Source organism: Hypanus sabinus, chromosome 31 (assembly GCF_030144855.1).
Source record: "Hypanus sabinus isolate sHypSab1 chromosome 31, sHypSab1.hap1, whole genome shotgun sequence".
Classification (NCBI taxonomy): domain Eukaryota; kingdom Metazoa; phylum Chordata; class Chondrichthyes; order Myliobatiformes; family Dasyatidae; genus Hypanus; species Hypanus sabinus.
In genome coordinates this window covers 17,379,940-17,385,959 of record NC_082736.1, presented here as the reverse complement: position 1 = coordinate 17,385,959, position 6,020 = coordinate 17,379,940, and the positions used below count along the sequence as shown (strand labels likewise).

The 6,020-nt window shown below is 43.8% G+C and overlaps 2 non-coding genes across 2 annotated transcripts; one reads left to right on the top strand and one right to left on the bottom strand.

The window, feature by feature from the left end:
• The first annotated feature begins 2,822 nt into the window (after nt 1-2,822).
• Nucleotides 2,823-2,894, top strand: trnam-cau (transfer RNA methionine (anticodon CAU)). Its single transcript has one exon. It is a non-coding gene; the product is annotated as a tRNA-Met (tRNA).
• A 2,609-nt stretch (nt 2,895-5,503) lies between these two features.
• trnag-ccc (transfer RNA glycine (anticodon CCC)) lies at nt 5,504-5,575 on the bottom strand. The gene has a single exon. It is a non-coding gene; the product is annotated as a tRNA-Gly (tRNA).
• Between the last annotated feature and the right edge of the window lie 445 nt (nt 5,576-6,020).

Sequence of the window (6,020 nt, the reverse complement as noted above, 5' to 3'; positions counted from 1 at the left end):
GCAGAGATCAGCAGTAAATCTGAGTACGTTTCACAAAACAGGCTGTTCAAAAACCTTTGTACACATTAGTCTCTGTACAGTGTGAGAGTCTGGGTATCATACTGTATCTGTCAGTCTCTGTACAGTGTGAGAGTGTGGGTTTCATTCTGTATCTGTCAGTCTCTGTACAGTGTGAGAGTGTGGGTTTCATTCTGCATCTGTCAGTCTCTGTACAATGTGAGAGTGTGGGGTTCATACTGTACCTGTCAGTCTCTGTACAGTGTGAGAGTGTGGGTTTCATTCTGTATCTGTCAGTCTCTGTACAATGTGAGAGTGTGGGCTTCATACTGTACCTGTCAGTCTCCGGTACAGCGTGGAAATGAGGGTTTCATTCTGTAACTGTCAATCTCTAATATAGTGCACAGTTTACTTCAAAGTAATATAAATTCAGTGCAATTACTGCAGTTGAAACGTTCATTAAACATTCTTTGATCAATTGGACTCAGTGATCCATATTGATATCTTAGAATCAATGTTATCAGTGTATAACAGCATCAGACATAGGAACAGTATTATGTCATTCGGCCCATGGAGTCTGCTCCTCCATTCTATCATCAGACATACGAACAGTATTATCAGTATCGTCAGCAATGAATTCCACCGATTTTCTTCTATGTCAGAAGAGAAGGCTTTCCGTCTGGTGCTGTCTTCTTCCACAATCCTGTCCCAGAGAATAATGCTGCGGGCCTCCGCCAAACTTTCCGCCTCCTACATAACAGTGTGAAACAACATCCACGTCTCACCCAATGGATTCCTCTCCCGAAAGTTCAAAGTTGAAAGATTAATCTATAATTATTACCGAAGTATATACACGTAACCGCATGAGCATCCACAGTAAACACAACGAAACACAAGAGAATCAATGAAAGACCGCACTCAACAAAAACAGCAAGCGAGTGTTGTGCAATAGACTATCTACGCAATTACAAGAAAGAACAAACAAAATACTAATAATAAATAAATAATCAATAATTATCAAGAGCATTATATCAACAGTTTTGAGAGTTTATGGCTTGTGGGTACAGTTCAGAGTTCGATAAATGAAGTTATCCATTCTTCTTCAAGAGTCTGATGGTTGAGGGGTAATGGACTTGTTGATGTGTTACCTCCCTCCTGATGGGGCTGTGGGAAGGCAGCATGGCATTTTCTGCGGCTTGTTTTGATGTGTTGATAGCTTTTTTTTAAATAATCAATTTGAATTTATATTTTTGCAATATAACAATATTACTCAGAATATATACTTAATTAAAGATTCGGGGAGATGTTATGAGGAAGCAGATTCACTGTTTTGTTAAGTGAGATAGAAGACACTGATCAACACTCACCAAATGCTGGTGAAAATCAGCGGGCCATGCAGCGTCTATGGAAAAGAGAACAGTCGAGGATTCGGGCCGAGATCATTCAGCAGGACTGGAGGAGAAAAAAAAAAAGATGTGTGGTAGAATTAAAAGGTGGACAGAGGAAAAGGAGAAGCAAGGTGTTAGGTGAAACCGAGAGTGGCTGGGGTGAAACAGATAGTTGGTAAATTGTTTGGCGAAAGAAATACAGGACTGGAAAAGAGGGATTCTGACAGAAGAGGACAGAAAGCCATGGAAGAAAGCAAAGGTAGGAGGAGCACCAGAGGGAGGCGATAGACAGGCAAGGAGGTAAGGTGAGAGGGGGAACAGGAGATGAGGAATGGTGAAGGGGGAAGGGATCATTACCGAAATTTCGAGAAATCGAGGCAGGTTCGGACTGACTAGCGGAGCGGGCTGGAAAAGCTTCATAGTCCCCTCCGACCTCTGTTTTCTACCTTTCAATTTTCGCGCTTTGTGATTGGTGACTCAGAAAGAGGATTTCCAGTACATTTGACAACCCAGAATTTCAGTTCGAGATCGTGGGCTTTCATGTATAAAATCCGGGATTTAACAGCGAGCATCTCTAGGTTGGTGACTGTGAATTGATAAATCGGCGGGAAATCCCAGATGTTGGAATTCCGAGCAACACATACAAAATGCTGGAGTAACTCTGCTGGCCACGGGATAAGCAACTGCCAGTCTGTCTTTACACCGTCCTACGTGGGAGAGTTAAAACCCGACCTTTACTGTATCAGTTACACAGCTTTGGTGGAGAAATGGAAAAACCGCCCCGTGTGGCAGGGAGGGGCGAAGCATCAGCGATCCTCCACATCTCCCCATCTGTCACTAACCGGTCCGGCTGTGATGGTCTGAACATAAGAGTAACAGTTAATCCCGGCGGAGGAATTGTTGCATTTGATGTCAGCGTTTGCAGTACATTAATGTCGCGAGTTCCGCTTCACTAGTTGATCTGCTGGTTCAACACTGAAGGAACTCCGACAGTCATTCAATCATCAGGACTGGATTAGGAAGTTAATCACACTCGGGTTAAAACGTCGTTATTTAATAAAAAAAAACGCCTACCAGTGGGATTAATTGTCCGTCTGGACATTTAAATAATGTAAAACGCATTTCAGTGGGGAAATATCGGGAACGAAGTGCAAGGCTGATAGAGCATAAACGGCACAGAGTTAATAACTGGGTGGGTCAGAGAGTAGGGAAGGTGGAGAAAACGAGAAAGAGGAGAAACAGAGGTACGTGGATATGAAACGGGAAAAAGATGGAATGGACCCAGACATATACAGACTCAGAAGCAGACCCAGACATGTACAGACAGAGGTACATACCCAGACTTTGACATGTACAGATACAGAAACAGACATAAACGCATGCATACACACAAAAAAACGCAGCATTCACAGCTCAACAATTGATTATACTTCCTGTAGCAGAGTGGCGCAGCGGAAGCGTGCTGGGCCCATAACCCAGAGGTCGATGGATCGAAACCATCCTCTGCTATATTCTCTGTTGTCGGCAGCAAGTATTCAACTTTGTTTTTTAAAACACTGAGCAGCTGTAACAAAAAAAATCACATTTGAATTGAAATTTGTCATTTATTCTTACTCTTTTAAATACTTGTCTCTATGGCGCAATCGGTGACGCGTTCGGCTGTTAACTAAAAGGTTGGTGGTTCGAGCCTACCCAGAGACGCTACTGATCTAGTAGTATATTTTCTCTCGTACAAGAGAAAATGTGCAGCAGCATCTATTCCAAAGTCGATATTTCAGGCCGAAACCCTTCTTCAGGATCACGAAGCAGCCTGGCCTGCTGAGTTCCTCCAGCATATTGTTGATGTTGCTTGGATTTCCAGCATCTGCACATATTCCCGTCTGTGATTCGACTGCTACACTGTGAAGTCTCTTCCGTCGAAATATGTCTAAATATGCAATGTACAACTTACAGCAATATGTAATGAATAGTATGTACAACAGGACAGTCAATATAACATAGCAACACGATTGTATCAGTCTGAATTATTCTGTCTGATGTCCCGGTGGAAGAAGCTTTCCCGGAGCCTGTTGGTCCTGGCTTTTATACTGCCGTACTCTTTCCCGGATGGCAGCAGCAGGAACAGTTTGAGATTGGGGTGACTCGGGTCCCCAACGATCCTTCAGGTCCTATTTACACACCTGTCTCTGTTGTTACGTACCCGCGTCACATGGCAGTGGTATATTGGACTTGAGGTAATGGTCTTGTGATGGTGGAGTGACGTCATTTTCCCGCCAGTAGAGGTCAAGTGACAGGTTTTTTTTTACAGGGTATTAAAGGAGGACCCCCTCCCTGTGAGGAGGGCCAGTTCGTGGCTGGATTTGCCATGTTGACTTCATGCCATTGTGTGATTTAATGTTATGACGCAGTTTAGTTGAAGTTTTATCTAATGCCTAAAGTTTAAAAGGTCATTGCCAGCAGTTTCTTTATAAGACTGCTAGTTGAGAATCAGTGGAGAGTGAAGATCGGAGTTCAGGAGTTAAAAGATCGAGGAGAATCGATTTCGACGGTGAAACAGGTTCGACCTTGTTTGATCCTTATTCGGAAGGATTTCGTTGACTGTTCTCGTGTTAATCACTGTGAATAATAACAGATTGGGAACATTTTTGTAAAGGAAAGGTTAGTGCCTTTAAGCCGTTCCATTTCCGTCTTCGTGGGAAAAGTAGTTCGCCTGGGAATTGGAACATCACGACGTGAAAGAGAACTTAAGTCGCCTTAAAAAGTATCTCCCTTTAATGGACTGTGATCATTTTGAACTTTTGCAATACTACTTTGGAGAACTGTTTTTTGCAACATGGCTTTAAGAACTGTTTAAGCTTCATTGCTTTAAGAACTGTTTAAGCTGCCGCACTGCAGCTGATTTCCGGTTACGTTAGTGATTTGTTTACTTTTGGGGGGTTTGTTTTCAGTGTTTAATAAACGTGTTATTTGTTATAAAAAACCCCCCGCCTAACTCATATATTTATTGTTGCTTGAATCCGTAACACTGCAAATGTCCTGAATACTAGGAAGGTCACATTAACAGACACGCTAGTGTGCCTTGCAGATTCCTACGATTGAGGGAATTACGGTTCCAATCCCAGGCAGTGATGCATCCAGTCAGGATGTTCCCCTGTAGAAAGTCTTTAGGATTTGGGAATCCATATTAAATTTCTTCAACCGTCTGTGGTGAAAGAGACGCTGTTGTGCTCTTTTCACCACGCAGCCTGTGTGTACAGACCTCGTGAGATCCTCGCTGATGTTTATGCCGAGGAACTGAAAGCCGTTCACACTCTCAACACAGATCCATTGATGTCAATTGGGGATGCCTACTCTGAAGAAGTGTGAACCTTCCCATCGATGAGAGTTCAGTGAAACCCTCGCTCACTGCTCTCCCTCTGTGATCTCTCATCTTTTTTCCTGCTGCGTTTCATTACCAGCTGGGAAACTCCGCGCTGTCCGGATGCCGGCGTTCCCTACTGCTGCCGCAACGGGCTCAGTGGGAATTGAATCTGTTCAACGTGTTTCAGTCACATATTCCGAAATACAGTGAAACGCTGCTCATCCTCACTGTTCATAGAGATCAAATCATTACACAGTGTATTTGGAGAGAACAAGGTAAAGCAATAACAAAATGCAGAATAAAGTGTAACAGCGACAGGGAAAGCACGGCGCAGTTAAATAATAAGGAGCAGCTTCATACTGAGGTGGATTGTGAGGACAAACGTCCATCCGATCTTACGGGAAACCGTTCAATAGACACAGCAGTGGGACTGAAACTATCCCTGAGACTGTGAATTGTGCTTTCAGGCTTTTGTACCTTCTGCCGGATGAACGAGGGGAACGAGTTGTGTCTTTGATCAGGATTCTGTATGTTCGATTTGACCAAAGAGTGTACGTTTCCTCGAGCCGAGTCCTTGGAACTAACGGACTTCCCGGGTCTAATGTTGTGTTTTTCATTCAGTTTGGGGTTCTGGCTCATCCTACGTGAGGGATCACCACCATCGTACATGAGGGCTCCATCCGATCCATTGGAATGAATTTCATTCACAGCAAATTGCCCGTGAATTCTGCGTTCATTGTGCTAAAAGGGTACAACCTGCGATGGCCGGGAATCGAACCCGGGTCAACTGCTTGGGAAGCAGCTATGCTCACCGCTATACCACCATCGCACCATGATACAAACGTGATTCTGCTGCTGATTGTTCTCTTGTGCTACAAGATTCTGTCACTCGATTATCAGTTTCTGAGCTGTTTTCTGAAGGATCAATCTGTTGCTGTTCCTTTTCTGACCAATGGATGTCACGACGTTCCGACAGACCAGAGAAACACAGCACCTGGGATCCGAGTAAAGGGAGAATCGACCCGAGAGATTCGAAGGGCTGCAAATCTTTTTTTGGTTCACGTATTAGAAAGTGGGAAACAACTGCTGATTATAAATATCTGTTCAAACAACACGCAGTTGGACACTAATGGGAACCCTTCCTTTGGCCAGTACGTGAACTCATTAAATGACTGAATCACAAAAGAATGCTGAGACCCCTCCAGTCACTCAGTGAGGAGGGGATGAGAAAAAAGCGCCAGCTCTGCACTCAACGAACAAACATCAGAGTGACT